Source organism: Cryptotermes secundus, unplaced genomic scaffold (genome assembly GCF_002891405.2).
Source record: "Cryptotermes secundus unplaced genomic scaffold, Csec_1.0 scaffold1315, whole genome shotgun sequence".
Taxonomy (NCBI): Eukaryota; Metazoa; Arthropoda; class Insecta; order Blattodea; family Kalotermitidae; genus Cryptotermes; species Cryptotermes secundus.
Window position 1 is genome coordinate 16228 of NW_019739240.1, and position 12387 is coordinate 28614.

Consider the following 12387-nt stretch of genomic DNA (forward strand, 5'->3'; position numbering starts at 1 on the left):
ATTTGTGGTGGACAAAGTGGCGCTGGGCAGGTTTTCTCCTGGTACCTCGGTTTCCCCTGACAATCTTCACTCCACCAATTGCTTCACAATCACCCTCACCTATCATCTGGGGCTGGTACAATAGGCCAGAAGTGGCCGCAATACAAGGGACTTAGTCCCACCCCAGCAGCAATAAAGAAAGTGCAGTTGAATGTTGTTTGTAGTGAAAATTAGATCCGAAAATGCAAAAAACCGAACACTGTGGCTGGCGAAACTGCACACAAATTGGCAGTCGCGGATATATGAAATCCGCGGTTACCGAGGGATTGCTCTATGCATTTACAGTGTAAGTATTTAGGTTTATTTTACGAAGTTAGTATTTTCATTGCATTCAGATTTCAGGGATTGCATATCATTAGAATATCTAGTAAACTTCAACTAACTTTATATGACTTATGTAATATTTCTCTTTGAATTTGAGTATCTTCCCCAAGAGAGATTTGCGGTGAAGGTCAATATGACATCTGATGCACTTCTGACCTAGTCAATTAAATATTCACCGCGCAGCATTATACCACACAGTTTTCTGTTTGTTCCGTGTCCGGAGTTGCAAATCCTTGTTTCTACTGCGGTAGGTATGCAATAGAATTGCAAAAACCTGGACTTTAAATTTGTGAAATGCATTCAGAAATATATTTCCATAACACGATTTAATGTTACGTATTTGTTCATGTATGTATATCGAGACTGTTATTGGGGTATTTAAGCATATTTGGGCAAAAGTGTATTGATGATTTTAGGATGAAAGTGCCTCAGGAATGAGTCTGATGTTGGGATTTAGTACCAATGGAATTAAACCTCCGCGTTCAGCTACCATTACGTTAGGTGATCTCAGTCTTCTATTTTGGAAAGAAGAAATACTCTTTGAGCTCTCTAATGTCTTCTATAATTTCCACGTCGTCTGACACACAAACAGAATAATCAGACATGTATCAGTGATATGGTTTTCTTGAAATTCAGTGCACTGTACTAAAGCCCAGGGTTAGATATATTGTAGTAAAACTGATGAATAAACACTAATTAAATCCATAACAGAAGTTATAGAACTGTCGTCTTGATGTCGTGTTTCATCATTACCCATCATGAAACGAAGTTGGCTACTTTGCAGACATGTGCTGTAATGAGAAAAAGTCTAATTCTGACATTTTTTTAATAAGGTAGGTGATTAAAATTTATGAAATTTCCTTGACTTATAATTTCCTTATATTTCCTTATAATTTAGGTGCAGCTTACTTTCCTTTCAAGAGTACTACGTTCGTACTCCATGGTAGCAAAACAGGAAAAATTCGGTATGGTTATATGGAATAAAACTCGGCTTGTGCTTTTGTATGCTCGGAAGTAGATAACTGTGGGGTAGTTATTTGTTTTACTTTATGATTAGGCGTATACAGAACTGACATGGTAATATTTTATATATTATAAATGTTTCTACGAAATGTATTCAGAAAATTGTGTGAATGAGAGACAGACGTGTGTGAAAATACGTAGACTACTCAGAAAGATACAGCTACTACTGGATATATCTGCCGAACACTGAAGGCCAGGACACACCTTCTCGCCGCAACACCTTGGCAATAAATATTTTGTTACATCAGTGTGTTTTTCATACCAAATGCTTAAAAGGAAAGAGAATGGTGAAAACTCAGTCCGTCCACATGTTACATCTCCGAAAATACTGATAAGGTTTCCATTATACAAAACTCCGTGATTTTAGTCCGAAAGCGAACTATACCCGACCGAACGACCGCCGCTTGTCGGCGAAGTTTAGTGCCTACTTTTGCGAATAGAGAGTGTCGCATGGTCCGTACAAAGAATCCCCACGGCCGTTAATTTCGGTTTTCTAGACCGGAGCCGCTATTTCCTTGAAATAGCTACTCAATTATCATCAGGAGGCTAAGTGGACCCCGTACCAGACCCATTTCTTCTCAGAAAAGGATCTGGTAGCGCCGGGAATCGAACCTGGTCCTCTGGATCGGTAGCCAGGAATGCTGACTACTAGACCACAGAGGCGGTTTAAGGTTTCCATTATACTGTACGAAATTGGGTGTTGAGTTACAAGCCTTTGAAACATAATGGTTTATATACATAAATGTTCACTGCCTACAAAAACCATTTTCTTTGATTTAACAAATTCTGCACCTTGCCAAAATGATATTTAGTTATGTATGATACTCCAAATAAACAGCGACTGTTCTCGTAAACTACATTAACTAACTGGCTTTTATAATGGATATGAAATATGTTTCCTGTAACGTATAAACTTGATTTTTAAATATTATTTAGAAGAAATTTACGTGTTCCAAAGAGTTGATATTGGTTCATGTCGGTCATATAAGCTCAGAACCCTAAATTACATTAAATTTGCTCGGAATTTATAATTTTATGATCAACCCTGACTGTGCAAAGGACAGTAGACCGTCATGACAAGAAATATGTAACTTTTTTTTATTGCTAATGGGGTGGGACTAAGTCCCTTGTAATGCGGCCACTTCTGGCCTATTGTACCAGCCCCAGATGATAGGTGAGGGTGATTGTGGAGCAATTGGTGGAATGAAGATTGGCAAGGGAAACCGACGTACTGGGAGAAACCCTGCCCCCTGCCTCCAACAAATCCCTCTTGACCAGACCCGGGATCGAACCCGGGCCGCCGCGATGGGAAGCCAGCGACTAACCGCTTGAGCTATGGCGCGCCCGACAAATATGTAACCTGCTAAGATCTGAAACTTCCGCTCTTTGACATGTTTTTAGATATTGGGTGCATTTAGGTAAAGGCAATTAACATTCCTCTACTCCTGATGGCATCTGTAACCACTACAACCGTGTATTACTTAAAGTTATAAATTCTTCAAGTTAATTTTAACCATGCAAATTCATCGCAAAAAGGGTAAGAGGAAGAGAGGAAAAATTAATTTTTATCATTAATGAATTAATCTAAATACTGTAGAGCAATACAAACTTGTAACGATTTCGAATTATGCCTTCATTCTTTGGGCTTAATTCTTACTGAAATGTTGTATAGTTTACTCACACATCAAAATGACAATTTGTGACTTACTTAAAATGGCAGTCTATAGGGCGCAGAATGGATGCGTTACTTGCGAGTTATTAAAAGACGTCACTCATGCAGATCTGGTTGTCTACATTAGTCATTCCTCTAATACCTGTCTGATGGAAATGAACAGTATTTATTATTTCGAAATCTGAAATTTTATTCAATTTAGGAAAGTCTATATGATGGTGTTAGCCATCATACGCCTCATTCACATTAATATGTAGTCCTACAGTTTTACGAAAAATGACTCTTCCAACTTTGTTATACCAGTCTGAAACGCGGTCATTGATGACAGAAGATAACACGAAGTTGTGGGAAGAGGTAATAGCCTACTTTCCTTGATACGACACGGATCACACAGACAAAGACGCGTCAAACAGTACTTCTAATGTTGCGTTCGTAATCGTTGCCGCGGTAAATTTTTTACCGAGCCGCTGCCTCGCAACGATAGGTGAAGACACATAACGACACACAGAATGATGGAAGAGATTTATGAAGTACACCATTGAGATGGGCTCAGGTGTCATAATATACATACCAAGCTCTACAAATTTGGTTCAGGCATTCGAAAGTCGATAGGGGGGATATACAGACACAGACAGCGTGGTGATCTCATAAGCCTACTTCTGTTTTACAAAAATAAAGTAAGCCAAAAATAGGATCGAGATCTCATAGATAAAATTATTACAACCATTAGTAGTTAATACGTCACATGATCTCCAACATAATAAAGAAATTAGAAAAAGCTTAATATACAAAATATCATTAAACCTAATGAGAATAGAGACTCAGTTTGTTTGAACACGTTTTAAGAGCGGACACTTACCAAATACCGTACAAACTTTTACACCAGAGAGAGACAGGAGAAAGAAACATGGCAAAATCTAAGGGCGTTTGAGAGGTCAAATTCAGTCCCGGAGTCGAAATACAACGATTGATCTAATCGGTAAAGTTACTAATACATATTGTAGTTGTATATGCTTTAAGTATTCATATGAATATATATTTCAGGATACCATCTAAATGTAAGTAACATGACAAACACTTTAGCTTTCCAAAACAAGTAGGGTCAAACACACACAACTTTCACAACACGCAACGACAGCATTCGTGTAGTCCTTGATTGACACGCAACCTAGAGGCTAGGTCTAAAAACATGTTCTCGTACTTGAAATGTAACTGAACATAATCATTACAGCAAGGGTCTTCAATTTTGTTCGGCGGCAGGCAACTAGCAGAAACTTCAGTACAAATGTTTTGTGATCAACAAATCATTATGAAATTAAGCTACAAGCGGCCTCCGTAGTCTAGAGATAACGTTCCCACCTCATGACCCGTACTACGCGGGTTCAAATACCCGGCGGAGGTCCTCGAATGTTTAAGGGAGGAAAAATTCAGGGAACAAGTCCTCCGGGAGGGACTTTAAGCCGTGGGTCCCGTGTCGTAGCTTTACGGCACGTAAAAGAACCTCATATTTCCAAAGGAGTTCACTGAGCCAAATTACGGACGTTTCCCGCCCAACAGCAGTCTCTAATACCTCCGGTAGGTTGGGGAAGCATTATAGATACCTCTCAGCAAGTAGAGCCGGTCTCGCTGGCTGGACGGGACTGATTGTAAGCACCAGTACCGGTAGGATATAGAGACTGGTAGAAATCATAGAGGGAAGCACAATGGACTAATACAAATCTAAGTGCATGGGGAAACCCACCCTCTCCAATAACTAACTAACTAGATCTGCTTCAGAACCTAGTCACTACCAATCATCCCCTAGTTTTTAAAATCTTGGAGGTGCTTGTGGGCTTACCACAGGATTAGAAAGCGTGGATGCCTAAGATGTAAGGAGTTGTGGGATGTCTGACGTTGCAGAGCAAAATCATGGTCCTCCTCAAGCTGCTCCTGACAGGGGCACTCCTTTGCTGTGGAGCTGCTCGAACGACCAATAAGCCAGCTTCCTGCCGCTACTGGTGCCGGAGTTCAGTGTTTCCACCATCGTACTATTGCTGTCCTGACGGTAATTATTAGAGACATCAGGGTCTTTTGTGTTCGTTTAGCTTGCTAAGGATCGATAATAATCGAGCGTTTTAGATATAAAGAATCTGACAAATTATTAATTGACCACATGGAACCGAGTTCTTCTTGAGAAGAAATTCCCAACATCTCATGGAACCCGAATGTTCATCTTCTTGGAAATAATTCCATGTAGTCCACTGGAAGTCAACCGACGTTTCGGAAGAACATATAGGCTCCATCTTCAGGGTCAATTAAGCCGCGTAAGATACCAGCTTGAAAGAAGTTGCTTGTCATCTGCTTTCGCCTTGGTGTTTTACTCGGCTTATTCCACCCTGAATATGGAGGCGATGTATTCCTCTGAAACGTCGGTTGACTTTGAACGGGCTACACGGCGTTATATCCCAGAAGATAGTAATCGTGCTTCATGCCCTTCCCATCTCACCCTCATTTACTTGTCTATTTTAATTAAATCTGAAAAGGAGTACAACTCATTAATCTCATTTATACCATTTTTCCCTATCTCCTCTCATTTCATCTGTCTTCGTCCTCAATTTTCTGTTCAGCACTGTTTTCTCAAACACCCACAGATTATGTACTTCCCTTAATGTCAGAGACCAAGTTTTACACTCAGAAAACACTATGTGGTATAGGCAAAATGACAGTTTTGTATATTTTAGTCTTTATGTTTTTGGACAGCAACCGGAAGAGAAAATGTTCTGAACTGAATGGTAGCAAGCTTTGCCTAATTAATCTGTTCTTTGCGTCTGCATGAATCAAATTTTGGTCTGTCATTGTCGTTCCCAAATATCTGAACTGTGCCACATTTTCATTGGCTCCACTGGCCGTTTTTTGCCATAATCTTGTCCTGTATTCTGGTGATGAGACATCAATCTTAGACTGAAATTATTAAATCGGCCTTAAATATGTTTTACATTTTATCGGTAAGCAGAAGTTATTTTTAGGGAGAAAATTGGCTAAGGACCATTTTTCTCGACGATGTGAATAATTTTCTCTTATTCATAGTTCAATTCTTATCTGCATAGTGCCCAAAAGAAAGGCACTCATAGTTTTATTTTCGTAATATATATGGTAATGAAAATTGGGTATGTTATTTCAAGGTCAAGCATACACCAAGGGAACTGGCAGCAGCAACGCAACCGCAACTTTGAAACAATTTTCTCATGCTGATATGAACACGTGGAACTGATCAGCGCAAACTCTGAAAATAACAGAGGGATCGTAACGAAACTCGTAGAAAACTAACTGAACTCGGGGGCACGGAACAAAGCAGTTTTCTCACAGTAGCAATGCACAAGAGTTTTCTATTTTTGTCTCTTTTATCGTATTTTATTTATTTATTTATTTATTTTTGAGATGGTACGAAAGTTTTATTATGCCTTCAATTTTTATTTTCTTTGTTAATTAAGCAGTGTCAGATGCATATGACAAATTCCATCAAGAGCTGGCTGGGAGAGAATTTCATATGAGTTGAAAAAGTCTGATGTGTAAATATTTACATTCTACAACAGGATCAATATTATTATCTGACACTTAAAAAAAGAAGTGCACAAAGCTAGAAATGAACACACCCACTTGAGATGACGTCAGCAGCTAATCAAACGAAAGTTTCCGAAGTGTGTGCATGCTAATCGGAAAATTGGTTTCCTGCTCGAAATCGGTGACTTTACTCGAAGTTGCACTTCCGTTGCAGTTGCCAGTTTCCTCGGTGTGCATTCGCCTTAAGATGTGAAAGAAACTGCTTTGACTTTTTCAGGAGGTGTGAAGCGAGGGAGCTGTCCGATAATCGTTCAGTGTACCCGGTATATCCGGCAGAGTTTGTTACGATGCTCATCAGACAGTGACTGCGCTGGAAACAATAAATGCTGCTACGAGCCGTGTTATTGCACCTACGTGTGTCTCACTCCTGTCGTACAACCCCCTAAAACAAATACAACATCATAATAAGAACCACTGTCAATGACATACTCCAACACCACAAAAGTGTCAACTGAAATAAAAAAGTAAATTCCTAAGCACTTCACAAATTGAATCGTTACTTAGTTTAGACATCTGGTTGTAGATTCACTGAAGTACAGAGTTGTACAAGACATATCCTGAGATATAAGACAATTTCTTTTTTCCTTGGCACTACAGCCCCAGTGGGCCTAGGCCTACCTCCATGAACTTCTCCGTTCACTTCGGTTTTTCTAGATTTTACACAGTCGGTAGGACTCCTTGGGCGGGTGATCAGCTCGTCGCAAGGCCTCTATCTGTACACAAACACAGAAAAATGCGCACACAAACTAATCATCCATGCCCTGATTGGGATTCGAACCCACGATCCCGGTTTCCAAGCGAGCGAAGACAGTACATGCCTTAGACCGCTAGGCTACCGTGACAGGCCAAGACAATTTCACGAATGAAAATGTTACCACAGTCGGCAGCAACTCAGTCAGTACAAATATAACGTATGTTCTTCACATTAAGTTAACAAAATATTAGCTCGGAAGCTACTGAACCGATAGTAAGGCAAGTGTACTGTTCACTGTATGGATTGAATTGATCTGGCTCAGGATAGGGGCCAGTGGAGGGCTCTTGTGAACACGGTAATGAACATTCGGGTTTCATAAAATACTGGGAAGCTCTTGAGTCGCTGCATAATTGGCGGCTTCTCAAGAAGGGCTCAGCTCCATGAGTGAGTGAGTGAGTGAGTGAGTACTGCACATGTAGTGCCTACATTAAAAGTTACTGGGTCGATTTAATTTCGGTTTTTAAGGCTGGGATATAACATTTATTTATACAAAACTTAAAATGAACTTCACGAATTTTCTAAAAAACAGTTCATTACATAGAGTATCATACAGAGTGATTTTTAAAAAGAAAATCCAATGTCAGGAATGTTAATAACGTCGTATAGACGGATAGGGTCATTTTGACAAAACTTGTAGTCACATTGCAAGCAGTAAACAACCTTGCCTTCAGTGTAGAGAACACGTGTTCCTGACGGAACGTTGTCTCAAAACAGAGTGACTGCAGCTAAAGACATGAATGTCCACCACCAGTAAAATTTGTGGTATTGAAATCTGTGAAACAGTTGAAGTAGACATCAAATGTGAACATATCGAAACGTGTTCACCTGTTGACTGATTTTACACACCCCTATAGCAGAGGTTAGTGAGATCATGAGTGTGGGTCCGCAGAAGTCATTGCAGAAACTCGCTGGCGCCCATTTTCAAAATTGTTGTAACGAAATATATTGAAATCATCATATTTTGAAAGAATAAATTTGTCGCTTAAAAATCACTATACTGTACATACGAGTTTCGTCAAAATGGCCCTAGTCCTCTAATACGTGTTGGCGTTATTACCCAGTGGCGGCTAGTGACCATTCGAACAGATGTAGCCAATAGCAAATAAAATTTAGTCTCCCCAGTGCGAATAATTAAGGAAGGAGAGAAAATTTTGTGTTCTTTATATGCTTATATTTTAGGAGTTCTATTTTATGTCGTATAGTGCCCTCCAAGTTTAGCAAATATAGTCATTTGGGTTGATAAGAACTTGTTAACAAAAGAGCTTCGCCCTCCTGTGATCTTCGATTAAATACGTACGTTAGACCTCTTGGTTAAAGCACATTGTCCCCTTGTGTTGCAGCACTGGTACATGAGATCCAGAACTTCGTTTTCTGTACATTTTTATGTGATTTTGCCACTGTAGCATTGCTCACGTAATCTTCGGACACGCCATCCAGTTCAGCTGTGAGAGAAAGCTAATTCAAGGAGATTCTTCATTGAGGGATTCGTCTGTGTCATTGTGTCCACGTAACATTAACGCATAAACGCAAGGGAATTTTACATAATTTCATAGTGGAAAACATACTTGTAAAAAATAAATATGCAATTTATAATTCTGATTAGAAAATATCTATTTATCACCTAGATAATTGTGTCTCCAGAAAACAACACTGTAGTCCTCGTGAAGTTGAAACTAGATGTTAACAGTGACAAATATTTCAAGTTTTACAGCATTGTTAATATGTGGTAATGAACATTCATGTTTTCTTTCTCCACCCTTTTCTGATAAACGTGTTAAATCTGTATACCCATTCCTGGTCCATACAGATCCACTGCTAAAGAGTAAACAAAAAATGCTTCCTTTTCCGTACGTAGGTGACCACGCATTTTTTTCAACTGACTCTGTGGTGATTGTTCTTGACTTGATGCACTCTTCTGGTGTTATTTGTGTGTCCTTCGGTTGGAAGGCATACAATTTTTTAATGTGTAAATTTCTTCTACTGTCTACAGCGAAAATGGGGTTTCAAATACATTTTCTATGGCATTCAGGTTACGATCCCGCCACACTGATATCGTGGCGTATATATCCGTTGCTAGGCAACGACCCTGAAAAAATACGAGACAATGGCCGTTGCTAGGCAACGGCCGGCACTCCAATGGACTGTCTGGAGAGCAGTGTTTTCTGTGCGGTCCGTGCCTAGATGTTATAAGAGGACAACTAGCCAGTGCAGTCAGAGAGGGCCCCCACAATAACAAGACCTAACTGTCAAACAGTAATAAATATCTGGTCATGAGCCCAAGATTGGTCTCCACATCAAGACTGACTGACAGGCTGACGGTCAGACGTAATGTGACTTTGACTTTGACTTGACCTTGCGTGTCGTAGGCGGCGACGAAAATGGAAGTCTCAGATCTGAGACAGTAAAATATGGTCGCGAGTCCCAAGAGACTCGGACCCGAGAAAGACTGCGCTGGCAAGGACCAGAAGCATATACAAAAGATAGATCCGTCCTCTGGTCAGAAAGGGCGCCCCCAGAAAAACGACCGTAAAAGTGAAACGGTAATAAATATCTGGTCATGAGCCCAAGATTGGGCTCGACATCAAGACTTGCTGACTGACTGACCGTTAGTCGCAATGTGACTTTCACTTTTGAGTGCAGTGTAGGTCAAGCATGCGACCGTTCAAGTGATTAGACTCTCGTCAGAGAGGGAGGTCCACAAAAACAAGACCGAAACTGTCAAACAGTAATAATTATCTGGTCATAAGCCCCAGATTAAGCTCGACGCCTAGACTGACTGACTGACTGTTTGACCGTCAGTCGCAATGTGACTTTGACTTTGACTTTTAGTGCAGTGTAGAGTTGGTTGGTGAGTTACTGATTAGAGAACTGAGGTTCGGTCGTTGTGAATTGTTGCTGTTAGAAGCTTGTACGTGAGGCCGGGAGACAGTTCGGGGACCCAGAGGAAGGAGAATGTCCACCGTTGGAAGCCATTACCAGAAAACAGGTGAAGACACAGCAGGCTGAGAAGACTTAGTGCAAGCTGTAGTGAACTGCAGAGCGTGTGAATTAGCAATAGCGCTGTAGTTACTTGTAGTTATGATCTGTAATTGGTCAATAAATCGAGTTACCAATGCAAACACCGCCTGTAGTCACCCATACACGTGACAATATAAAGACACGTAAAATAATCACTGAATCTTATTAACTCGCTCACAAACAAAAACAAGATACAAGAGAGCAGGCCGCGCCATAGCTCAGGCGTTAGTCGCTGGCTTCCCGCCGCGGCAGCCCAGTTTAGGTCAGATGGAACTTGTGAAGGATGAAGTGGCAGTGGGATAGGTTTTCTTCGAGTACTTCCGTTTCCCTTGCCAATTTTCATTCTGCCAGTTGCTTCACAGTCACCATCATCTATCATCAGGGACTGGTACAATAGGTGGCCGCAGTGCCAAGTGGACTCAGTCTTATCCCATTACTACTACTACTACTACTACTACTACTACTAATAATAATAATAATAATAATAGTTAAAAGGGGGACACCTACATCCTATGAGCCTATTTTTATCCTCAATTGTTTCTAAGCTAAAAATAAAAAACTGGTTGTAATTATCTAAAATATAATACATAAGATTATTTCCTTCATAAAAATTATATTTTTCAGTCATGTTTCAGGAGTTCGCAACTGCAGAATGAACATGAGCTTCTGAGGAGCATTACCAAAAGAGCAAGAAGTTTCTCTCTTCTCCACAGAATTCAGACCGATTCTGGAGCTCAAATAGCCTCATATTCAATGGGTCACACGCCTCCATCTAGTGTTGAGGTTAGCAATGCGTGCAGTGCCTTTATACACGTACAGTGGCGACTAGCTGAGCTCCTGCATTTATCAGCACCGCCTTACAGTCCACTACAGGTTACGTATCCACATTCTTGTGGGGCTCTGAGAGATCACACATCCTGTCTTACAAAATGAAAATTGAATGTTTTGTAACGTAGCATGGAGTGACTACAGACGGAGTTTTGAATTCTATATTCACTTTTTGACCATTTATACACCCCTCTCTGAACGACAGGGAATTACAATATCATCGCTAATCTCCACACATTACAAATCACTACAGAACACGTTAAGTCTTTTCCAGCCTGCTATGTCTTCACCAGCAGTTCCCTTGTAACGGCTTCTAACAGCGGAGACTTTTCAGCTTCCGCGCTCAAGTCCTCTCTGAACGGCGGTTCCCTTCCAACTGATACTTTTCTTCACAGACTACCATACAGAATTGACTTGGTTGCTCCAATTGCCTTCCTTATAACTCCTCAGTACGGACCGAGCAGACAACACTATTCATTCTTGTATGCTAACCATTTCCACAGGAATGTGTTTACCGAACCGTTCCCTAGTAGCAGCCTTCTATTCTTGCTTAATAAGAATCTGCTACCTAGGAACAAACGTCATGTCCTTGTCTGTTTCGCGGACGTTACCTAGAAACGAATATTTCAGAGCCGTTCGCTAGCAACAGCCGTTTCTCTGGCTCCACAGTTCTTGCGTTGAGTTCTGCGCTCTACAGCATAGTAAAGACAAGCAGCGGCACGTACACAGAGAGACTACACAGAATAACACCGGTACAGTACTAGAAACAAGAAGTAGCCGCTGCAGCACTATAGACATAGGGCGAGTAACCCTGACATTTTTAAATTTTAAAATTTAGAGGAAAATTGAAAAGATTTTAAAATTAGAACTGAAGATTTTATAAGTGCTAATTCAGAGAAATCAAAATTGATGTGTGTAAATAATAAAGACATCAACGAAGTAGATTTTGGTAATAACGACGAAAGGAACAATCAGGAAGACCTGTGTTTTTAAATTTTAAATGTTAAACTAAGTGCAGTGTGACAGATACGTGAGTAATACACCTGATGATGGCCGTTTGTGGCCGAAACATGTAGTGTGTAGGGGAGAGCAAAACGAAAGACCTATAATATATGGTTTGCACTGAAGA

The 12387-nt window shown here is 40.4% G+C and overlaps 1 long non-coding RNA gene across 1 annotated transcript; it reads left to right on the top strand.

Moving 5' to 3' along the window:
• Positions 1-510: 510 nt before the first annotated feature.
• LOC111871851 lies at positions 511-7213 on the top strand. Its single transcript, XR_002844111.2, has 3 exons — positions 511-610; positions 4958-5102; positions 6876-7213. It is a non-coding gene; the product is annotated as an uncharacterized LOC111871851 (long non-coding RNA).
• Positions 7214-12387: the final 5174 nt, after the last annotated feature.